General features: G+C 41.3%; 1 non-coding gene and 1 pseudogene across 1 annotated transcript; both read right to left on the bottom strand.

The window, feature by feature from the left end:
- Positions 1–15715: 15715 nt before the first annotated feature.
- On the bottom strand, positions 15716–22643 carry LOC132533779 (polycomb protein EED-like; annotated as a pseudogene).
- LOC132534178 (small nucleolar RNA SNORA3/SNORA45 family) lies at positions 18996–19125 on the bottom strand. The gene has a single exon (XR_009545851.1). It is a non-coding gene; the product is annotated as a small nucleolar RNA SNORA3/SNORA45 family (small nucleolar RNA).
- Positions 22644–26243: the final 3600 nt, after the last annotated feature.

Below are 26243 nucleotides of genomic sequence, written 5' to 3'. Positions count from 1 at the left end.
TGTTTTCCTTGCATTAAAAGCTGTACCAGAATCCTTCAACCTTTTTTCTGACAGTGTGTATACTGTTAACTTACTTCCATGGCTTGCTCGATCTTATGTAAGAATTGATGACAACCCACTTTCTCCTCTTTTAATTCAAATTGTCTCTATGCTCTGTTCTCGAACTCAACCACTGTATGTTCAGCACCTACGTTCCCATAGCCCTCTTCCTGTTCCCCTGTCCAAAGGGAATGCTGCAGCCGACCACCTCGCCACCACAGGAATACTCCTAGCTTCTGTCTCTAATCCTGCTGACTTTCATTCCCTAACCCATGTTAATCTTAAAGGTCTTGGAGCTCGATTTCCTGATATTCCTCTGCCACAGTTAAAACATATTCTTGCTACATGTTCCTCCTATACAGGTATAATCAAAACACCTGCTATTCAAACTCTGGGAGTTAATCCTCGAGGTTAAAAAGCCAACACTCTTTGGCAAATTGATGTTACCCACATACCCAACTTTGGCAAACAAAAATATGTGTTCGTCTCAATTGATACCTTCTCTAAGTTTATGTGGGCTACAGCTCAGACTGGATAAAACTCAAAAAAGCTTATAAGCCATATGCTCTCCTGTTTTGCTGTAATGGGATTACCTCTTCAATTTAAAACAGATAATGGACCTACTTTTACCAGCAAACAATTTAAAGATTTTTGTTCCCTCTGGAACATTACTCATACTACAGGCATTCCGTATAATCCACAGGGACAAGGCATTGTTGAGAGGACCCATCAAACTCTTAAGGCTCAATTAAATAAAGAAAAAAGGGAAATGTACCCCCACAATATCCAGCTGGCAAAAGCCTTAACTACATTAAATCTCTTTAATATTTACAAAAACTCAGACCAACCTCCTATTATTCTTCATTGGCAAACACCACCCACCCTCCCAGCTATTAAAGTTTAATGGAAAGACTCACTTGATGAAATATGGAAAGGACCTGACCCCCTGTTGACTATGGGGAGGGGTTTCACATGCATTTTTCCACAAAATTACTCCAAGCCTGTTTGGGTTCCTGCCCACCATGTTCGACAATACCAACATGATGGCGCTGATATCCCTGACTAACAAGAAACACTGCAAGAAGACTGGCTACAAGAGGACTGGCTGCAGGATGCACCCCAGGATCCATAATACAGCACAGCAGAATAAAAAATATATGATTCACAGAACTTTCCCCCCCTAACACCAAATGTCTTGTGCTATGACTGGCCAGTTGTATTTTGTGAGTGAGTGAGTAAAAAAAAAATTGAGTGACAAAAATTTTTGGATGACCCATTGTGCTCAGAGTACTCTGAAAGTTAACTAACTTTATATAAAACGGCTGGACACAGCCATGGTTTCTGGAGACGTCCAGAAACAGTCCAAAAATTGTTCATTCCCCTTTTTGATTTCTTTTTTAAGTCTTGATATAAATATGAAATGTTTAGTCTTAAACTGTGTGAGTAAAGATGGTTCAACTATGACAGTAGATCTAAATTCGCATTTGAAATGATATGTCTTATTTACAAGTTTTTCTCCTCCTTGGTGTTATAAACTATATGTTTAATACGTGTGTTTCAAGTTTGGTAAACATTAACATAAAGGTTAAATTGTAACTTCGAAGCTACATTCTTACGAGAAGAGGTAAAATCAATTCATTAAAGTAACTGAGTGCTTAAGGTAAAATTCTAAATATTCAATGTGACAATTCATCATCTCCTAAGTTAAAATACAAATCCTCTATACAGGACATTTTTGGAGGATCCCCAAAAATGTCTTGTAAGCTATCTGGAAATTAAACCACAACAAATTTGGCATCAATCTGATATTGTAAATGTACCAAAAAAATTGTCACTAAAATGTGTTAATTCTAGTAACCTGAGTTTGCTTAAAAACCCAATGTAAAAATAGTTAAGAATCAATATATGTGACTTAAATTCGGTATGAAAATTTTGCTATATAGAGACTGCTACATGAGGTCACATAAGATGACCTTTACACGAAATTATAAAGATACCTAAACCAATTATAATCATTGAGTTATCAATTGTAGCAAACTTCTAATTTGTTACAAAGTTTTTTCATAAGTAATTGACTACAGCTATGACAAGCCTTTGCATAAAGAAGCATCTGCTCATATAGAATCCCCAGAAATCCATCTTGGACCCCTGACCTCTGACATCACCCACAATTACAGCCATCCCCCAAAACCCATGATGTGACCTGACACAATCTGTAGAACCTGATTCACAGACTCTAAAGGACAAGACTTTCCTACTGCCTTTCTCTCAACCATCGGTGTCTGCTCTTCCTGCTTCTGTTTCGCCCATCATGTTTTGGCGATTCCAGGTCACTCTCTACAGAGAAGAAAAGTTCCAGTCCTCCTCCATCAAGATAGACATGTGGCATTTATTTCCTAGCCATTGACATTGGACTGATGCTTCTATAGAATTTACTGGACACTCCCTTTATACTGCTGGACTTCTTGAAGAATGACTGTAGCAGTTCATAGAACTTTCCGCCAGTTGACTTGGGATTTTGCAATGCCAGATCACCCCTCTAGCCCCTCAGCTTATCAGGCCCCCACTCCTCCACCCATCAGGCTCACTCTGTCTCTTGCTAATCTTACTTATCCCTCCCTGTCTTGTGCTAGTTCTTTTTGAAGACACTTACACGCTATCATTCTGCTTTCTTCCCAACAGGTTTCTGTTCACCCCTACACTGCTATTCCCCTGACAGAGATGAAGCCTTTTACAGACATTGACCCAGTTATATATGGCCATTAAGTAAGAGGGAGATGTTGGGGGAATTGTGAGGATATGGTTGAGCTTGGAAGGGCTTGAGCCTGAGGGGTGTGTCAAACCTGTTAGTCTCTCTCTCTACGGAGAGATTGAGCAAGGAGGGACAGTAGAACCCCAAAAAGTGTGCCGCTTATCAGTCTCCCTGCCTCACAAAGTGTCCCACACTCCTGATACTATGGCAAATAGTTAAAAAGAAAGGAGGAGATGTTGGATAGTATGCCAGCTCCCCCTGGCTTCTGCTTAACCATATGCCTATATAGGGATAGATTTAATCCCATTCAAAGCTTTGGTCTATTTACATAAATCACTTTTACATTTACATAAATCACCACACTCCCTCCAGGGCATTGGTGGTTCAGTGATAGGATTCTTGCCGGCTCTGCCCCCTCCTTGTCACACTCTGATTTTCACCAGTCACTTTTCTCTTCACCCTCTCTATATCACATCCTATTTCCACCCTACATGGAGAGTATAAAAACAGCTGCTCTTCTGACTAAAGACACTTGGAAATTGCTTTCCGGCTCCGAGAGTTCCAGAGTGTGTCTCCTGCGAAGTTAGTGTGGCACGAGTTCCTGATCCCTCTCCCACGCAGCAGCCTAGATCGGCTCCAGTTGAGTTCTCTCCAAACCAAAGAGCACTAGTTTGGGAAGAAGTAACCTCAGGCTATCCCGGCAGACATATATCAAAACACTCTAAAACTCTACAAGAATGGCATTAAAATATCTTCACTCCTTGATATCAATAAATGTCAATGGCCTGAATTCACCTATTAAAAGACACAGAGTAGGAAGATGTATCAGAAAACACAACCCAACAGTATGCTGTCTACAGGAAACCCATATAATTCAACCAGACAAACACAGACTCAAAAGTGAAAGGATGGAAAACTATCTTACAAGCCAGTGGCCCACAAAAAAGGGCAGGAACACCTATTCTCATATCTGACATGACAGACTTTAAAATAGATAAGATTAAAAAAGATAGGAATGGACACTACTTAATGCTCAGAGGATCAGTCAATCAAGAGGACTGAACAATTATTAACATCTATGCATCCCATGAGAAGCCATCTAAATACATCAAACTTCTACTGAAAGAGCTACAGCAATATATTAACAGCAACACAATCATAGTAGGGGAATTCAACACCCCACTCTCTCAACTTGACACATCATCCAGGCAGAATATCAAGAAAGACATAAGGGAGCTAAATGAAGAGATAAATAAACTGGAACTATTGGACATTGTCAGAGTCATTCATCCCAAGAAACAGGAATACACATTTTACTCAAATCCACATGGGTCATTCTCAAGGACAGACCACATATTAGGCCACAAACACAGCATCATTCAACTCAAGAGCATTGAAACCATCCCAAGCATCTTCTCAGACCAAAGTGGAATTAAACTAACACTTAACAATCAACAAAAGATTAGTAACAGTCCCAAAATGTGGAAGCTCAACAGTACACTTCTTAACAACTTCTGGGTCAAAGAAGAAATAAAGGAAGAAATCAAAATGTTTCGAGATTTCAATGAAAATGAAGACACAAGCTATCCAAATATTTGGGACACAGCTAAAGCAGTACTAAGAGGGAAGTTCATAGCTAAACAAGCACACATTAGGAAACAAGAAAAAGCAAAAATAAACTGCCTGATTGCACATCTTAAAGACCTAGAAAAAGAAGATCAAAGTAACCCTAAAGCAACCAGAAGGACAGAAATCACTAAAGTTAGGGCAGAAATAAATAACATTGAGAATAGGAAAACCATACAAAATATCAACCAAAGTAAATGTTGGTTCTTCAAAAGAGTGAACAAAACCAACAAACCTTTAGCCAGACACACAAAACAAAAAAGGGCGAAGACCCAAATAAATCAGATAGTAAATGAAAGAGGAGATATCGCAACAGACACCACAGAAATTCAACATATCATGCGAGGCTTCTATGAACAACTATATGCCACCAATCTAGAGAACCTGTAAGAAATGTACGATTTCCTAGATAGCTACCAACTTCCAAAACTAAGTAAAGAGGAAGTGGATAACATGAACAGGCCCATCACAGCTAATGAAATTAAAACAGTTATCAAAAAGCTTCCCAAAATAAAAGTCCTGGACCAGACGGTTTTACCAATGGATTCTACAGAACATTCAAAGAAGAACTAATACCTCTACTTGTAAAAGTCTTCCAGAGGATTGAAGACAGTGGAATACTCCCTTCCAGCTTCTATGAAGCCAACATCACTCTGATACCAAAAGCAGGCAGGGACACAAACAAAAAAGAAAACTCCAGACCAATATCTCTGATGAACATAGATGCAAAAATATTGAACAGAATTCAAGACAACGAGATACAGCAGTATATCAAAAAGATTGTTCATCATGACCATGTGGGGTTTATCCCAGGCATGCAAGGTTTGTTTAGTATACATAAATCAATCAATGTGATCCACCACATCAACAAAAACAAGACCAAAAACCACATGGTCATATCAATAGATGCAGAGAAAGCCTTTGCCAAAATACAACATTCCTTTATGATCAAAACACTACAAAAATGGGAATAGATAGAAAATTCCTGAAGACAGTGGAGTCTATATATAGCAAACCTACAGCCAACATCATACTCAATGGTGAAAAACTGGAAGCATTTCCCCTCAGATCAGGTACTAGACAGGGCTGCCCACTATCACCATTACTATTCAACATAGTGTTGGAAGTTCTTGCCATAGCAATCAGGCAGGAGCAAGGAATTAAAGGCATACAGATTGGAAGAGAAGGAGTCAAACTCTACTTATTTGCAGATGTCATGATAGTATACATGGAAAACCTAAAGAATCCAGCAAGAAGCTTTTGGAAATCATCAGGCAATACAGTAAGGTGTCAGGTTACAAAATTAACATTCAAACGTCAGTGGCATTCCTCTATGCAAACACTACGTTAGAAGAAATTGAAATCCAGAAATCAATTCCTTTTACTATAGCAACAGAAACAATAATATATCTTGTCGTGCTGAGCTTCACTGACAGGAGACAGACGGCCAGGGACTCATGGCTGAGCTGTACACAGTATCTCTTTATTCATGCAGGACTCAGCACTATCTAAGCCAAGCTATGCTAAACTAAAAGGAACAATCCTGTCCTATATATACTTTCCAAGTAGGGTGTGAACAAGATGTGATGTAGAGAGGGTGGAGAGAAAAGTGACTGGTGAAAATCAGGGTGTGACAAGGAGAGGGGGCGGAGCAGGTGAGAATTCTACCACTGAACCACCAATGCCCTGGAGGGAGGGTGGTGCATAGTTAGTGATTTATGTAAATAGACTGCAGCTTTGAGTGGGATCAGACCAATCCCATACAGGCATACCAGTGCTTGGTTAAGCAGGACTAGAGACAGAAGACGGGGGAGCTGGCATACTAGCCAACAATATCTAGGAGTAAATCTAACCAAAGAAGTGAAATACTTGTATACTGAAAATTATGAGTCACTACTCAAATAAATTGAAAAAGACACAAAGATGTGGAAAGATATTCCATGTTCATGGGTTGGAAGAATTAACATCATCAAAATGAATATATTACCCAGAGCCATCTAAAATTTAATGCTATACCCATCAAGAATCCAAGCACATTTTTTCGGAGAATAGAATGCTAGAAAAGTTTAGCTGGAACCAGAAAAGACCTAGAATTGCCAAAACAATCTTGAGAAAAAAGAACAGAACCAGAGGCATCACACTCCCAGATTTCAAACTGTATTATAGGGCCATTGTCATCAAAACTGCTTGGTACTGGAACATGAATAGACACATTGAGCAGTGGAATTCAGAGCCCAGAAATGAGGCCCCACACCTACGGACATCTAATCTTTGACAAAGGTGCCCAGTCTATTAAATGCGGAAAACAGAGTCTCTTCAACAAATGATGTTGGAAACAATGGGTTGAAACATGCATAAGAATGAAACTGAATCACTGTACTTCACCAAATACAAAGGTAAATTCCAAGTGGGTCAAGGACTTGGAGGTTAGACCAGAAACTATCAGATACTTAGAGGAAAATATTGGCAGAGCTCTTTTCCGCATAAATTTTAAAGTTGCCCAACTCAACAACAAGACAACAAATAACCCCATCCAAAAATGGGGGGAGGACTTGGACAGAATATTCACCACAGAAGAGATCCAAAAGGCCGAGAAACACATGAAAAAATGCTCCAAGTCTCTGATTGTCAGAGAAATGCAAATGAAGACAACAATGAGATATCACTTCACTCCTTTGAGAATGTCATACATCAGAAAAGGTAACAGCAACAAATGCTGGAGAGGGTGTGGGGTCGAAGGAACCCTCCTACACTTCTGGTGGGGATGTCAATGGTCCAACCTCTGTGGAGAACAGTCTGGAAAACTCTCAGAAGCTAGAAATGGACCTACCCAATGACCTTGCAATTCCTCTCCTGGAGATATATCCTAAGGAACCCAACACATCCATCCAAAAAGATCTGTGTACGCATATGTTCTTGGCAGCACAATTTGTAATAGCCAAAACCTGGAAGCAACCCAGGTGTCCAACAACAGACGAGTGGCTGAGCAAGTTATGGTATATATGCACAATGGAATACTACTCAGCTGTAAAAAAATAGTGACTTCACCGTTTTCAGACAATCTTGGATGGACCTTGGAATAATCATGTTAAGTGAAATAAGTCACAAACAGAATAATGAATATGGGATGATCTCACTCTCAGGCAGAAGTTGAAAAACAAGATCAGAAACGAAAACATAAGTAGAACCTGAAATGTAGTTGGCATATTGCACCAAAGTAAAAGACTCTGGGGTGGGTGGGTGGGGAGAATACAGGTCCATGAAGGATGATAATTGACATAGTTGGGGTTGTATTGTTAAATTGGAAACCGGGAAATGTTATGCATGTATAAACTATTGTATTTACTGTTGAATGTAAAGCATTAATTCCCCAATAAAGAAGTAAATTAAAAAATTTAAATATTATTATTTATTATTATTGGAAAGACAGAGAGAAATAGAGAGGGGAGGAGGAAATAGAGAGGGAGAGAGACAGAGACACCTGCAGCACTGTTTCATTACTTGTGAAGATTTCCCCCTGCATGTGGAGCCAAGGGCTTGAACCCATGTCCTTGTACACTGTGATGTGTGTGCTTAATTAAACAGGTGTGTCACTGACTGGCCCTAGTGTCTTCTTTCTCTGTCTCCCTCCCTTTCTCAATATCTCTCTGTCCTATCAAATAAAATTAAAAAATGGCCTCCACGAGCAGTGGATTTGTATTGCCAGCTACCCAACACCAGTGATAACCCTGGGAGAAAGAGACAGAGAGAGACATCTGCAAACCTGCTTTACCACTAGTGAACCATGGAAGCATGCATGGTAATGTGTGCACTTAACTAGGTGTGCCACTGCCCAGCACCCTAAAATCAAAAGAGAGGCTATGTTCACATTCACAAAGTTGTATGTACTTTTATGCCATTAAATTTTGGAAATGTCATGACATATTTTTCCTATGCAAAAACGCATCATGTTTCTGACAACCCAATGTTGACAAGATGACACATATTCTTGTCATCTTTTTACATTTCCATGCCATTAAAAAAAAAAAAACAGGTTTCCAAAATGCCGTCTAGTTCATACAGCATTTCTGATTAGTAGCTGCAAAAATATGTTAAATATATCTCAACACCAGAGGGGTAGACTTAAAATTTAGCAGGAGGCCCCAAGTTTTACTCCTAACATCATATGTCAGAGTGGTGCCCTGGCTCTCTCTCATGTTAGTATTTTAAAAGCAAAATAAAGAAAATCATAAAATATATTCTGACCACAATGGAATAAAACTATAAATCAATAAGACAAATATAACAAGGGGCTAAAGGTAAATTCATAGCACCAAATGCTTATCTTAGTATAAAGTTTCAACTAGGCAATAAATTCCGACTGAAGAAACTCATATTCCTCCAGGAAGAAGTCCTGCTGCTGTAGCTATCTTCTGTTCTCTGGCACCTGATTTCCACTACAAAGTTCATGCCATGGCAGTTGCCTGAAGTGAGGGAAACAAACTTAGATTCTTTTTTAAAATATTTATTTATTTGTTCATTCCATTTTGTTGCCCTTATTTTATTGTTGTAGTTATTATTGTTGTTGTTATTGAGTCATCCTAGTTGGATAGGACAGAGGGAAATGGAGAGCAGAGGGGAAGATAGAGAGGGGGAGAGAAAGATAGACACCTGCAGACCCACTTCATCACTTGTGAAGCACAGCCCTCCCCCCACAGATGGGGAGCCAGGGGCTCGAACCGGTGTCTTTAAACCAATCCTTGTGCTTTGCGCCATGTGTGCTTAACCTGCTGAGTTACCACCCGACTCTGGACCTGAGATTCAATTGAGATGAGCACTCATGAACTTCTGAAGAATAGAGTAGTGGGCTGACCTCAAGTACAGTGTAAGCATCCAACTCACCCCTTTACCTAATCACTCATGACTCATCTATTTAGAAGAGCTTTTTTTCATCTTTTTAAATTTTATTTATTTATTCCCTTTGTTGCCCTTGTTGTTTTATTGTTGTAGTTATTATTGTTGTTGACGTTGTTGGATAGGACAGAGAGAAATGGAGAGAGGAGGGGAAGACAGAGAGCAGGAGAGAAAGATAGACACCTGAAGACCTGCTTCACCATCTGTGAAGCGACTCCCCTGCAGGTGGGGAGCCAGGGTTCGAACCGTAGAAAAGCTTTTTTCTAAGTATGAAAAGACTGTAGAGTTTACTACAGTAAAATACAAAGGTATTGGGTTAGGGATATGGCATAACAGTTATGCAAAAAGATGTTCTTGCCTGAGGCACCAAAGGTCCCAGGTTCAATCCTCAGCATCACCATAAGCCAGAGCCGAGCAGTGCTCTGGTTCCGTGAGATAGGGCCTATATTCACATGTATCCATAAATTAGGATAAAAAATTTTTAAAAAAAATTAGGGCAGACTATATACCTGAAAGCAAAAGGGCACAATAGTCTGTAGTGAGTCAGTATATGCAGCAAGCAAGCAGAAAGACCTAAAGAGACACCATAAAGTTCCTAATGAAATAGTGTTAGATACCCTCCTCACCTACTTCCTATTATACTTCCCTCAGTCACTCCAAAGCTAACCTTATCAAAGTAAGGACTAAAAAAGCTGAATAAAGGCAAGAAACATCGCAAGGAGTGGCATAAGGATCCTGGTTAGAGCCCCTAGCTCCCCACCTACAGGGGAGTCGCTTCACAGGCGGTGAAGCAGGTCTGCAGGTGTCTATCTTTCTCTCCCCCTCTCTGTCTTCCCCTCCTCTCTCCATTTCTCTCTGTCCTATCCAACAATGACAACAATAATAACTACAAGAACAATGAAAAACAAGGGCAACAACAGAGAAAATAAATAAATAAATAAATATAAAAAATTAAAAAGGCAAGAGACTGGCATACTTTGATGATGACTCTTTAGTCACTATCAGGCCACCCCATCAGCTGGGGCCCTAGTCAGGGAGTCCAGAGTATCCCATACATACATGATAGGCTTAGATCTCAAATAGATCCCTCTCACCATTGCTAATGGTCGTATCTATGAGGAGCAACACTATATACCTCTCTGTGGATCCCCATAGGACCTTGTCCTCAATGTGGATCAAAAACGGTACAGAATGTTTCATCCTCTGAGAGGAGGATGGATAAAATACTCTATGCTACACCTGAGGAAGATGGGTCCTGAAATTGGGGCAGCTTGAAATGCTCCTACTCATGACCACAGAATGTGAGCTCAGATCTATAGGGATGCAGAGGTCACATAGGCTCCTAAGCTGAATATGGGCCCAGGATCAGATCAAATTGATGAGGTTTACAGTCCACAATATTTATACACCTTTCCCATATTTGGGAACTACTCTCTTCCCTGATACAGCTTTCGGGTCCTTTTTCCAGTCATGATATCATCTCCCCAGACAGTAACTTAGATCCACTTTCATGTCAAATGTCATTCTCAGGAAGAAAAAAAAACACAACTAGTATAGTCATGGGTCCTTTGGAATATAACTAAAATAGGCTTACTAGCTATCTACAAAACAGAGACCACCCCAACCCCAAACTCTTCATCTGCACTTTTATAGCCTTTAGGTTCATGATTAGTCAACAATTTGTTTGGCTTTATATATTAACTCTTTTTTCAGCCACCAGGGTCTAGATGCTAACATGATGCCAACCGGACTTCCCTGGACAGATGACCCCATCATCTGGAGCCCCACTTCCCCAGATGACCCCATGTCCTGGAGCCCCACTTCCCCAGAACCCCACCCCACTAGGGAAAGAGAGAGACAGCCTAGGAGAATGGATCAACCTGCTAATGCCCATCTTCAGCAGGCAAGCAATTATAGAAGCCAGACCTTCCATCTTCTGGACCCCATGACCCTGGGTCGATACTCCCAGAGGGATAAAAAATAAGAAGCTACCAAGAGAGTGGATGGGACACAGAGTTCTGGTGGTGAAAAGTTTGTGGAGTTGTACCCCTCTTATGCTGTGGTTTTAGTCAGTGTTTCCTTTATATAAATAAAAATTAAGATATAAAACAAAATAAGGAAGAATGAAATTGCCACATTCATTTGTTTGATCACTTACATAAGGAATGCACAAACCACCAGAGGCTATAAACAAAAATTATTTGGTAGTGATAAAAGCAAGTGATCACTTCACTGGGGGATGAAACTACCTCGATAAATCTAAGCATTGTGGGGCCGGGTGGTGGCGCACCTGGTTGAGCGCACATGTTACAGTGCGCAAGGACCCAGGTTCAAGCCCCTGGCCCCCACCTGCAGGAGGAAAGCTCTGCGAGTGGTGAAGCAGGGCTGCAGGTGTCTCTCTGTCTAACTCCCCCTACTCTCAATTTCTGGCTGTCTCTATCCAATAAGTAAATATAATTTAAAAAAATTTTTTAAAAATCTAAGTATTGCAAATGTGGAGTGGGTACATTACACCCGTCTCAGAATTATGCTTGGGCCACATGAAGCTCCAAGGAGGGAAGAGAGAGAGAAAAACCCCATACCAGGAGAAACAGCAGAAAAAAAGTTAAGTTGAAGGGGGGATTCTTCTCATAAGTAGCTCTGTCACTTCACTTTCAAACAAACCTGAAGCCACCCAGTCTGGGAGGTACTGTGACATCAAATGAGTCAGAACACCCAAGTATAAAGAAGTGTACCTATTTCAGTGGAGGGGAATTAACTCAGGGGAAGGGGAGACTGCAAAATGGTTCTGCATAAAATTTCATGCCTGAGTCTCCAAGACCCCAGGCTCAGTCGTCAGCACTGCCATAAGCCATAGTTGAGCAGTGCAATGGTAGGTAGGTAGGACACACTTAGTATTTAAAATTATATTATGAGGGAACAAGAGAGAGTTCATCACACAGCGCAATGCCCCGATCTGAAGCCCAGCACTATATGGTGGGTACTATGGAAAAAGGAGCTCTGGTGCTGCGGTGTCTCTCCTTCTATCAGAACAAAAAAGCATCCCATTCAAGTGCCAATTAGAAGGGACATATGCACCTCTATGTTCACAGCTGCGTTATTCAAAATAGCCAAAGTGGAAGCAGTCTGGATGACCCTCATCAGATAACTGGCCAAAGAAGTTATGACATATATATTCAATGGAATACTACTGTGCAGTTAAAAAGATGATATTGTGTCCTTTGGGACAAATGGATGGAACTGAAGGTGATTATGCTTAGTGAAATAAGTAAACAGATGAAAGAAAACTACCAGATAGTTTCACTCATATGTAGAATTTAGAGAACTGATTTACATGAACTTGTCAAAGGGTGGGGCATCCAAACAAAACAGAAGCAAGGAAACTGTTAAGAATTAAGAGAACTACAGTGGTTAGCTTTGGGAGGTGGAAGGGTGGACATGGTATGGAACTATAAAGTGTATATCTTATAATCTTGTAACCAACTATTAATAGTAAGTAACTTAAACCCAGTTCCTTAACACACAAACCTGTATTATGTCTTGGGTTGCAGGAAAAGTAATGAAGTACTTTTCTATGTAAAATGTGTCATGACTTTTCTGACAACCCCACAAATATCATTAAAAAACACTATCAAGCAAGAATTAACATCATTAATGTGAATATACTACCCAGAGCCATCTACAAATTTAATGATATCCCCATCAGGATCCCAAACACATTTTTAGGAGAACACATGTTACAAATGTTTATCTGGAACCAGAAAAGACCTAGAATTGCGAAAACAATCTTGAGTAGAAAGAACAGAACTAGAGGCATCACACTCCCAGATCTCAAAATTGTATTATGGGGTCACTGTCATCAAAACTGCTTGCTAATGGAACATGAATAGACACACTGCCCAGTGGAATAGAAGTGAGAACCCAGAAGTAAGCCCCCAGATCATGGACATCTAATCTTTGACAAAGGTGCCCAGACTATTAAATGGAGAAAGCAGAGTCTCTTCAACAAATGGTGTTGGAAAAAATGGGTTGAAACATGCAGAAGAATGAAACTGAATCACATAACAATAGTTTAATAATCAAAATATATAAATAGCTTGCCAAACTCAACAACAAGAAAACAAATGACCACATCCAAAAATGGCGAGAAGCCATGGGCAGAATATTCACAACAGAAGAGACTCAAAAGGCCATGAAACACATGAAAAAATTCTCCAAGTCTTTGATTGTTAGAGAAATGCAAATAAAGACAACCATCAGATACCACTTCTCTTCTGTGTGTATGTCATACATCAGAAAAGATAGCAGCAACAAATGCTGCAGAGGTTGTGGGGTCAAAGGAACCTTCCTGCACTGCTGGTGGGAATGTAAATTGGTCCAGCCTTTGGGGAGAGCATTCTGGAGAACTCTCAGAAGACTAGAAATGGACCTGCCCTACGATCCTGCAATTCCTCTCCTGGGGATATATCCTAAGGAATACAACACACCCTTCCAAAAGATTTGTGTTCACAGAAGCACAATTTGTAATAGCCAAAACCTGGACACAACCCAGGTGTCCAACAACAGATTAGTGAATGAGCAAGTTGAGGTCTATGTTCACAACGGAATACTACTCAGCTATTAAAAACAGTGATTTCACCATTTTCAGCGCATCTTGGATGGAACATGAAGAAATCATGTTAAGTGAAATAAGTCAGAAACAGAAGGATGAATATGGGATGAACTCACTCTCAGGCAGAAGTTGAAAAACAAGATCAGAAGAGAAAACACAAGTAGAACCTGAACTAGAGTTGGTGGATTACACCAAATTAAAAGACTCTGGGTTGGGGGTGGGGGGAGAGTGTAGGTCCTAGAAAAGGATGACAGAGGACCTATTGAGGATTGTATTGTTATGTGGAAAACTGAGAAATGTTATGCATGTACAAACTATTGTATTTACTGTGGTATGCAAAACACTACTCTCCCAACAAAGAAATAAAAAAAAGAGTATGGATCAAGGGTTGGGGGTAGACAGCAAATGGTTATGCAAAGGTACTCTCATGCCTGAGGCTCTAAAGACCCAAGTGCACTCCCTCATACCACCATAAGCCAGAGCTGAGCAGTCCTTTGGTAAAAAAAAGAATATGGAGCAAAAACCAAGAAACTTCCTTCAGGTTTTCACCTGTAAGATAAAAACCTCGATTCTATAAGTCAGTGAAGCTGGCAGATTCCATGAGACAAATCATATTCTTTCTTGTAAGGGAAGAGGCCCACAAGGGCCATGCCCAGCTACATGCACCTGAAGGTCACTGCCCTGCAGCTCTCAACTTACAGCACTCAGAACTTCATCTCTGTGCCCTTCCACACTAACAAATATTGCCACCAGAGTGTCTGTCTAGCACAGACAAAAAAAAAAAAAAAAAAAAAAAAGGTCAAAATCACTTACTGTAGACTTTTATATAGTAATATATAGTAACTTGAAAAGTTTGGACTTTGGGAGTCAGGCGGTAGCGCAGTGTGTTAAGTGCAGGTTGAGCAGAGCGCAAGGACCAGCATAAGAATCCCAGATCTAGCCCATGTCTCCCCCACCTGCAGGGGAGTTGCTCCAGTGGTGAAGGAAGTCTGTAGGTGTTTATCTTTCCCTCCCCCTTTCTGTCTTCTCCTCCTCTCTCGATTTTTCTCTGTCCTATGCAACAACAATTACAACAGCAATAATAACAACGATATGCAACAAGGGAAACAACAGGGCAAAATAAATAAATTTTTTTTTAAAAAGCTTGGACATCAGCTTTGTAAAGTACAAAAATGGGATTATACTGCAACTTTAAATATTTGTATCTCATGTAAATTTACAGGTATGAGCTCAAACTTTCAAAAGCAGAAAAAAAATATACCTTTAGGTCTTAAAAACATTTTAGAACAGGCAAACATAACTTACTTTTATAGTATGCTTACTTGGCCGTGCACTTTTGAGCCCAGTTTGAGCCCCCAAAGTACTGAAGGAAGCTTCAGTGCTATGACAGTTTTCCTGAATGAGGAGAAATACTTCTGAGGTAGTACTCAGGGGTGCACTGAGGGGGTAAGTGGGAGAAGAGGGGAGAGGAGAGGAGAGGGGGGGAAGTGCAATTGCACTACAACTGAACCAGAAACCTACCTTTATGCACTACATTGTTATGGATTAATAATCCTAATTATGCCTCTACATACAGCCACAGCCTGCAGAAGATGGCTGGTATTGCTATCATATGTCCAACCACAAGTGTAAACATTTTCATCAGCCTAAGATATGTCAGTTAACAAGTTACTGTTTTCAAAAAGTAAAAGGGTTATAATTCAACACGTGGAGGTTCTCAAGAACCGATAAAAGTTTCTGACACAGAAGTTCTCATTTCTCTTTACACCATTAGATTTAAACAAGTCTTTTCATCAAAAAGCTACATGGAGGGGTGGCACACAGGGCTAGGAGCACATAGTGCAGAGTGCGAAGACTGGCTCAAGAATGCTGGTTCAAGCCCCAGACTTCCACCTGCAGGGAGGATTGCTTCACAATGGGCAAAGCAGATCTGCAGGTATCTTTCTCTCCCCCTCTCAATTTCTCCATCCTATCCAAAACAAAAACAATAACAATAGCAATAACAATGGAACAAAGATGGCTACCAGGAGCAATGGATTTGGATTTGTAATGCAGGCATTAAGTCCCAGGGATGACCCTGGAGACAAAAAGAAATATCTACAGCATGTGATAAACAAAAGCAATGCCTTCCACTCAATATTTTTTTATTATTTGGCTCTTTGCTGCACTACTCAACTCTGCAGTGACAGCCAGACACTGCTTGTGTACCAATGAAGTTTATTTACCCAAACACTGGCCAGGGCCAGGGAGGCAGCCCTGCAAGCTGCACACCAAGCTTGTATGACTGAAACTCCTGAGGTTCAGCTTCACTCCAAGACACCACCATATGCCAGAACCAGGCAGTGCTCTGATCTCTTCCCAACTTTCACAAAGATCAGTAACTATTGAACAAATCAAGTGGCCATCACCCAAGACTACAGCATACTGGCCCTTGCTGTATTCCAACTAGAGCCAGTCAGAAATAACTGAATGACAAGTCACCGTTCTTCCTTTCTCTTTTAATATTTTATTTATTGTAATGAGAGAGATACAGAGAGAAAGACCAGAACACTGCTCAGCTCTGGTTTTTAACGGTGTTGGAGACTGTACTGGAGACCTGGGAACTATGGGGTTCTCAGGTCAAAAATAAACAAATAAAAAACCAACCATATATATATATATACACTCATACACACATATATGGTTAAAAACAGAGCACTGATTAGCTCTGGCTTATGGTAGTGCAGGGGACTGAACCTGGGACTTCAGAGCCTCAGACATGAGAGTTTCTTTGCATAACCCTTATGCTATCTACCCCCCACTGAAATAATAAAATATAAAAATCTGTCTCATGACAGGTTAGAATTATGAATCTCTGCCCTTGTGAAGCAATTACAGAAGCCAAACCTTCCATGTTCTACACCCCATAATGATCCTGGGTCCATATTACCAGAGAGATAAACAATAGGGACGTCTTCAAGGGAGGGAATGGGATAGGGAGTTCTGGTGGTGGGAACTGTGTGCAATTATACCCCTCTTATCCTATGGTCTTGCCAATATTTCCACTTTATAAATGATAAAAAATAATGTAAAAATTAGAAAACAAATGGCTTATAATTCTACAGAAATTAAAAAGAATATGAGAGGGAAAAAAACTCCCCTGAAAATCCAAATAAATATAAAAGTCATTAATACTAGCTTTGATAGGACAATTTTTTAAAAACAAACTAGCCTGAGAGATGGCACAGTGTCTAAAGCCTTGGGATCTCAGGCAAGAGGTGCTGATTTCAATCCTGGTATGCATGTGACTGTAATAATCTGGTTCTCTCTCTCATTGATAAACAAATAAATATTCTTTAAATTTTTATTGTGGGTGGGGGTAGATAGTATAATGGCTATGCAAAAAGACTCTCATGTCTGAGGCTCCAATGCCTTGTACCACTATAAACCAAAGCTGAACAGTGGTATGGTAAAAATATTAAAATAAAACAAATCAATAAAAGTTATAGTGGAAAGAGACAGAAATTAAGAGGAAAAGGAAGGCAAACACACCCACAACACTGTTTCCGCACTCATGAAGCTATTCCCCCTGTAGGTGGGGGTTGGCGACTTGGATCAGGGTCTTTACACACTGCACTCTACCAGGCATGCTACAACCCAGCCCCAGAAAGAAGAGTCTCTTTGCATAATCATTCTGTGATCTGCCCTCACCTGATAGGACAATTTCTGAAGTACTTCAGTTTTTAGAATATATATATATATATATATATATATATATGTAAAATTTAATTAAATATATACATATATATATTAAAATTACTTAATCAGAGACTGAGACTCCAAAACCAAAGCACTGCTCAGCTCTGGCTATGGGTGATACTGGGGTTTCTATCTGGGTCCTTAAAGAGACAGAGATGAATGCCTTTTGTATAATCATTTTGATATCTCCTGAGCCTGTAGCTTTATACAAAAAACAGCCAAGCCAACTACATAAACTTCAAAGACATCACAATTCAGTATTTATGCACACACCTGCATCGACCAGCTCACATCCAGGAAGACTTACTCTTTTGATTCCTACAGTTGCGAACACTAATGGATCCCTTTCTTTACTGAGCCAGTTAACCTGAACCCCAAACAGTGGCTGGTTGTGACCCTCCTATAAAATAAACATGAAGCAAAACAAATGAATATTTTAGAAATCAAAAACAGGGTAAGCCACTTGACCATTTCTCCATACAACATTCTTCCAAAATTCTGGAAGCCACTGTTTTATATATCATCACTTTCTGATACCTAAAGAGACTTAACAGTCCAGTTATGACATTTTGAAGAAATTTATTTTATTTATTTAATATTGGATAGAGATAGAGAGTAATTGAGAGGGGAGCAGAGGGAGAGACTGGGACACTTGTAACTCTGCTTTACCTCTTGCGAAGCTCTCCCCCTGCTTGTTGGGGGGACCAGAGGCTTGAACCCATGTCCTTGCACACTGTACTGTGTGTGCTTAACCAGGTGCCCCACCACCTGGCCCCCAGTTATGACATTTTCAAACACTGGCTGCATGGTAACATTTTGTTACAAAGACTTAACTTAGAGGCTTGGTGACAAGTACTTATCTAGAAAACTGCTTGAAACTTGCTTTCTATTTTCTTAAACCATCATAAGATTTTGAATCAAAATCAGTACTTTTAATGACTCTTCCTCTGTGTGCTTTCCCCCTACACCTCAGTCAGCTTCTCAGCCCTTCTGCTAAAGAATGTGGTCTTCAGGACATCAGTGGGCTTTGGGAGCTCTCCCTCCAGAGCCCTGTAGCAGCCCTAACACACCACATCAGGTATGGGAGTAGCTCCAGTCTTAATTCTGGCAGCGTTTTCCAGTGTCTGCACTCTGCACAAGGTCCAGTGTTTAACAGGGTGGACAACTGAGCAAAAGTTCTGACTCCTCTTTAAGTGGTAATGCTTCTTACCAACTTTCCCAAAGTAACCTTGGTGTAATGGAGGTCTCCCATGCAAACCTAGTGGTCAAACCACTAAGGAAGTGCCCTGATATCTCCCTCTTGTGGACATCATTTTTAGTGCATATCAATGTAATGCATATCCCTGCCCTGGTGACTGACTATGCCAGGAAGGCCACAGCAAGAGAATAAGGTCAGCAGTGACCCTCCAAGGACCCTAGCACACTAAGACAAAAGATGGTACCCAAGAATGACTCTGGTTTCAATAACCCACAGCTCCAAAATGGAAAAGGAACAGATATAGAGGAAAACACCTAAAAGCACCAGTCAACCCTCCCTCTTATCAATAGAATCTACTGAGGAAGCAATTTTCACCACCCCCAGGGTTATCCCTGGGATTCCGTGTCAGCACTACTAATCCACCTCTCCCAGTGGCCATTTTTTGTTTTCATTTTTTCCCAGTTTGACAAGACAGAGAGAAATAGAGAGGGGAAGGGGAGATAGAGAATGGGAGGGAGAAATATGTGCTTCACTGCTTGTGAAGTGTGACCCTGCAGGTGGGGAATGTGGGCTCAAACCTGGGTCCTTGAACTTGCACTTGGAGATAATGGGCACTAAATCAGGTGTGCCACCACCAGTCTCCCCTGAGGGCATAATTACTTATGTAACCTAGTCTGTCTTCCCCAAATACTCAACAATCAAAAATGTATTACATTTATACCCTCTCCTTACACACACACTCTCACCCCCACACACACACTTGTTTTTACTTCTGCTCAGCTCTGGCTTATAGTGGTGCTGGAGAGTGAACTTGAGATCTTTGGAGCCTCAGACATGAAAGTCTCTTTTGCATAACTATTACGCTATCTCCCCAGCCCACATTTATACCCTTTTCTTTGAAAGCAATCACAAGCAACAAACAAAACATATATGTATGAACTGCACAGAAATATCACTCGATTCATAGAGACTTAAGGTTAAATGGTCAACTATTTTTACAAACAAGTGCTCCTTATATTTTTTAAGATTTTTATCAAAAGAGTAACATTTCCCACAATAGCTAATTTGAATAAAAACATAGACAAAATAGTCTGCTGTGCCAAGTATTACCCATTTAAAACAAAGCAAAGCAAAAAGTTAAGCAATACAAAATGACTATGTATCTCAACTACAAAACAGAAAACTTGAGAGTAATGTAAATTGGAATTACTCTAAACTGGACAGTTTCTTAAAGATGCTTTCCACTGCAAAGTAACTGTAATGCTGAGTGTTCAGCACGTACCTTGAGACTATTCACACAGTTGAAGGAGGATTTACATTTCTTTGACTTCCATTTCCCTTCCACCAGCTTTTCCTTCCATGTGTATTCAGGGTATTTGTAGGTGTATTGGGGCATTCTGTATTTGTGCCACTTTCTACACTGACAGCATCATCCTGCAAGGAATAAGTTTAGGGGAAAAAATCCACCAAGTGTTAACACTCTTTTTTAGTAGCAAATTACTTTTACTGGATAGCCTGACTGATCTAAAAAGAAAAAGCATTTTCTAAGAAACAGACTTTTTTGTTTCCAAATAAAGATTAAAAAGCATACCAGCTGGTGTCAGCAGGCTCACCTGTGGAGTGTACAGGCTACCATGTCTAAGACCCTGGGTCTGAGTCCCAGGCTACCATAGAAGACAGATTGTGGGGTGGGGGTAGGGCTTCAGGAGTATTGGAGATGTGCTGTGGGGTCTCTGCTGTCTCTCTATCTCTCTTATATCTCACCTATCATCTAGAGAAAAGAAAAAAGGGGAAGGTTGGGGACAGCAGATGGCTTACCAAGGTGCCAGCACAAGTCACCACATGGTAACATCTTGGATGGATGGGGGGTTTGCCAAGTGGTGGAGTGGTGTTACAGTCTATCTCATTCTCTGTCACTTACCCTTTATCACAAGAAAAAAAAAAGAAGAAACTGATCACTACAAACAGTAGAGTCCTCTAAGCATTAAAGTCCCAAGTGCATTCTAGAATTGTTGACTTGACATATCAGCAAAAAATACAAAGAAAGCACCCCCAGTGAGAATGGTCGGAATGATACTACCTCTATGTGGCCTCATGTGTGCCAGTCTCTTTAATATTCTGGCTTATTTCGCATAACTGATCTTTTGCTTGGGAGGGCTGCAGGTTTCAAACTCACTTGCACTTAACCTGCTGTGATACCTCCGACTCCCTATCTGTGGGAATTCTAACCTACTAACTGTATCCAGTCTCAGCTTCTAATCACTACAAAAACTTGCCTAACAAAATTTAAGAGAATAAAACATTTCCCAAGGACAGGAGTAAAAGAGGTAAAAAATGTCAACTCCTGGTGGTGCAAAACACAAGGACTGGTGTAAGGATCCCAGTTCAAGCCCCTGCTTCCCCTCCCGAAGGGGAGTCGCTTCACAAGCAGTGAAGCAGGTCTGCAGGTGTCTTTCTCTCCCCCCTCTGTCTTCCCCTCCTCTCTCCATTTCTCTCTCTGTCCTATCCAATAACAACGATATCAATAATAACTACAACAATAAAACACGGGCAACAAAATGTAAACTCCCAATACAGAGTAATATTGGAACTCAAGCAGGAAAGGAAAAATGATGTAAAATGCAGTCTCCAGAAATTTCAAGTACAAATACCACAGACAAGCCCCCACTATCTTGTATACTTTGAAAGTCAAGGCCTAGCTTGCAAAGGCTGTGTCTGTGCTGGTGTATTTCAGTGATGGAGACTCTAGGGACTAGATGTGTAAGATGTAACCTTACTCCTAACAGGGGTCCAAAGCAAATAAACATCACATACCCTGAGAAACTTACACCAGCCTCCTGTGACAAACCAGTTTAAGCTATGATCTTGCGATCTATCAGAAGAGGCTTCATATTTTAGAAGAGCAACTTTGAACATATCGTCACTGAGACAGTTTGAGGACCTCACTGGATAGAAACTTCACAATGAAACTGGGCTTAGTGGTAATATTCTTTTTTTTTTTTTCTTTTCCTTTTTATCAGAGTATGGCTCAGCACGGGCTACTGGTGGTGCTGGGGGCTGAATTTGGAACTCTGGAGCCTCAGGCAGAAAAGTGATTGTGCAGAACCATTATGCAGGTCTCCCTTGCCCTAATAATGCCAACCTGTTATTATTATTCCATGTCTCGTGACTGCCTCAACACAGTCAGTCAATACAGGCCTAGATGATTCACCAAGGTTCATGGCAGAGCTTAAAAAATTTAGTAATAGTCATCATAATCATAACAGTAATAGATCCGACTCTGGAAGTTGGGGAGGAGGCACAGCAGGCAGGGTGCAGGTTTTGCAAACGCAAGGTCGCAGGTTCGAACCCCCAGTCCGCACATGCCAGGTTCCTGCTCCAGTCTCATTAACAGAACTTTTAACAATGTTTTAGAAAATTATCAATGTTATTTATTTTATTAATTTATTTTATTGATTTAATTAATTTAATTTATTAAATTATCAATGTCAATTATCAATGACCAGGGGTGGTGAAAGAAGGGGAAGGGAAGAAAGGGAAAGGGAGATAAGTCTGTAAAAACCAGAACCTCAAGAAGCCAGGAGTCCTTGCTCAGACTCCCTGCTGCCAGCGGGGTGGGAGCAGAGCATAGCCAGAGCCCTGTGCTGCCAGCCCCAGCGCCACACTCACAATCTCATCCCCAGACAGGTCCGGGTTGCTGTTCTCCTCTCCTAGCTGCTCAGCTTCTGCTTCTTAGCGGCAGGTATGTAGCTTCCTGCCTTCACAGCCGCCTCCCTCTTGGACATGTTCCCCTGCTGCCACCACTGTGGCAAAGGGCTCCCAGCCTCCGTGGGCGGGTGACCGCCACACTGCTGACAATGGGGCGCAGGGCGCCTGCCCGCACGTGTCTGGCCCGTCCACAACTGAGAGTGATTGCAGGGCTCTGAAGGCAGCGCCTCGCCTCGCCTCGCCTCGCCTCGCCTCTCCTCGCCTCTCCTCGCAGGACCCCTGCAGGACCCCTGGCCACCGGTGCTTGGACAGCAGAGGTGGGCTCCGAGGGTTTCCCCTCAACCCCAGCTCCTACGCAAACGCTGCAGGAACACTGCCCAGCCCTCTGCGCTGGGCCTCATTGAAGACACTGACGTCTGGGTTGTGGACTCGCCCATTCGGCCTTGGTGGCCCACCGCACTGCTCCATATTAAAACCCTCACGTTATGCACAGGGATGTTCACAGCCCAACTTCTTAAACTGAGACCGGCATTGAAAAGCTAGAGGAAGCCGGACTGGCCTCCCCCATCCTGTTGGTGGAAGAGTCTCTGGCAGGTGCGCAGGCACCAGTTGAGTTCTCCCGTGGGCGCTGATCCAGGCCACGCCCCATCGGGCCAAGTCCCCTCTGGGTTGTGCTCTCAGACCAGGGGGATGTGACCTGGGATGGGTTTCTAGGCGCCGCCCCTTGTTCTGCTCAGGGCCGCCCTATTCAGCCCTCATGGATATTTATGAGACTGAGTGATAGGTGTCCTCCAGGTGGTGCTCCTGCTGGGTCAAGTGGAAGAAATCAATCTAGAACTAGGAATATTGGTCTAAACTCTCAAGTGCTCTTTTTATTATTTATTTATTTATTTATTTTTAAAAGTTAGCCAGAGCACTTTTCAGCTTTCCTATTCTTTACTCCTCTGGGAGTATGGACCCAGGGTCATTATGGGGTGCAGAAGGTCAATGTCCGGCTTCTGTAATTGCTTCCCCGATGAACATGGGCATTGGCAGGTTGATCCATCCAGTCCTATATAGGACATACGCCCTGAAATGCTCCTGCACCCGCATAAGATAATGTCACATGTAGAGCAAGCCCCGTTCTTTGAAATGCCCCCTGCAGACCAGCATAAGATAAAGTCTTGTGCAGGGCAAGCCCTATGCGGCCCCTGAGTTCTCTCAAATGCTTCTTACACCAGCATAAGATATAGTCCTGTGCAGGGCAAGCGCTACATCTGTATAGCCTGATAAAGTTAGACGTACATGTCACGAAGCCCCCAATTTTTATTGACTGGAAATGACCTAATCCACACTCCAGCCTAGCTCAGGAATAAAAAGCCCCAGACTTTTGAACATGGATGGCAACTTTTGAACTGCATGGTAGTCTGTAAATACATCCAGCATACCCCGTGGCAATCAACACACTGACATCAGTCACGGAGGCATCTGCAGATTCCGAACCAAGCCAGTAAAGGATTCAGACCATCTCCCTGGACCAGAAATGGACCAGATCAGGACCAAAACCAGACCAGATCAGGACCAGAACCAGGACCCAGCCGGACCAGAACCAGGACCCAGCCGGACCAGAACTCTGCCTGGACCAGCTTTCTCAACCTGAGGACATCACTTATTATGACCTTACCTGCGCACCTACCTGTCTTATACTGAGGAGGTATTTGGGATACATAATTGTAATTATAAGAATTTGATGTCAGAATATTATTGAGATTTATAAACTGCATTTAAATAATTTAATGTAAGAGTGTGATGTTAAAGTGTAACATAGTGTTAGAGCCGCCCCATCTAGTGTCACTAAATGAGTACTGCAGCACTTATAAAATAACAGCCTTGGTCTCCACTGGCAGAATTCTTTCTCCTATTTAATTAATGAATATCAGGGTCATTTTTTCGGTCTATGCTCACGACAGTCTGGAAATTGGTAGCTGAAAAAGAGTTAAGATATAAAGAAGATCAAATTTTTGACTAATCATAAACCTAAAGGCAAGAATATTGCAGATATAGATTTGGGGTCTCTGTTTTGGAAAAAGCAGGTAGGTATATTTTATTTACTAGTTTTTGCCTGAGCCTGAGATCTGATATGCAGGTGGACCCAAATTATTGTCTGGGGATATGGCATCATAGTTGCAAAAAGGACTGGAAAGCTGGATGAGGGAAGAGAGTAGTTCCCAAATATGGGAAAACTATATAAATATTGTTAACTGTAAATCCCACCAGTTTGATCTGAGGCCCATATTCATCACAGGAGCCTATGTAACCTCTGCATCCCTGTAGGTCTGAGCTCAGATTCTGTGGTCACTACTAGAAACACTCTAGGCTGCACTAATTTCAGGACCTATCTTCCTCGGCTGGTAGGTAGGGTAAGTTATCCAACCTCCCTTTGGATAATTGAACAGTCCTACCATTGTTGATCTACCTTGAGGGAAAGGTCCTCAACATAAGAGGCCCACAAAGGGGTCCATTATGTTGGTCCTGATGGAGATGACCAGTGGCAGTGGTGACAGGGATCTCTTAGAGGTCTAGGCCCATCGTGTCTCCGTGGGAATCCCAGGACTCCCTGACTAGGGTGATGGGGTGGCCTGGTAGTGACTAAAGAGTCATCATTAAAGTATGCCAGTCTCTTGCCCTTTTTCAGCTTTAGTAGTCCTTATTTTGACAAGGTTAGCTTTGGAGTGATGGAGGGAAGTGTAATAGGAAATAGATGAAATAGGTATCTAGGTCTAAGTAGAAACTATTTGATTAGGTACTTTATGGTGTCTTTTTAATTTTTCTACTTTGTTTCACTTATAGACTCACTGCAAAATATTGTGCACCTTTGCTTAAAGGTATTTGTTCTCCCCTAATTTATGAATACATGTGTATATATGCCCTATCTCATGGGCCCTGGTCTATATCTAGGTTTTGAGACTTTGTTAAGAAGTAGACCGCCTGAAATGGAATTTAGGAGACCTATGAGCTAGGAAAGGTAATGAAGCTGAAGAGTTGACATTCAACGCCTGACGTCTCTGAACACAGGCTGAAGTGAAACATGCCAAGGTGGTACTGGTTGCATTGATGAGGTTGATGCAGTATCAGTTGGTATGACTTGAGAGAAGCATGCTGGAAAGTGAGCCCCACCCTTAAGGTTCCAGGACTGAGAGAAATACTAGCTTTATAGGGAAAGGGGAAGGTTCCTGATGTCTTAGGGTTTAAGAAGGCAATAGATTGCTCTAACCAAATTATTTGGCAATTGGGTTAACTTTGAGAACCCCATTCTTAAGATTTGCTATATCATAGAAAACCTTACCATAATTTATGTCCTTTAATGCTATTTTTATAAAAACCATGTCTTAGAAAGTAATGCAAACAGTTGTCTCTGTACTCCTTGGTCTAAGCTTTTAGGAGATTTAATATTTCAAAGAACAAGTCATTATTAGAAATGTGTTAGCAAATGAGCACATCCAAAAATGGGCAGAGGAGATGAACAGAATATTCACTACAGAAGAGATAAAAGGTTAGCAAACATAGGAAAAATTGTTCCAGGTCACTGATTATCAGAGAAATGCAAATAAAGACAACAGTGAGATACCACCTCACCCATGTAAGAATGGCATATATCAAAAAGGACAGCAGCAACAAATGCTAGAGAGATTGTGCAG

This window comes from Erinaceus europaeus, chromosome 17, assembly GCF_950295315.1.
Source record: "Erinaceus europaeus chromosome 17, mEriEur2.1, whole genome shotgun sequence".
Lineage (NCBI taxonomy): Eukaryota > Metazoa > Chordata > Mammalia > Eulipotyphla > Erinaceidae > Erinaceus > Erinaceus europaeus.
This window is presented reverse-complemented; position numbering and strand designations above follow the sequence as displayed.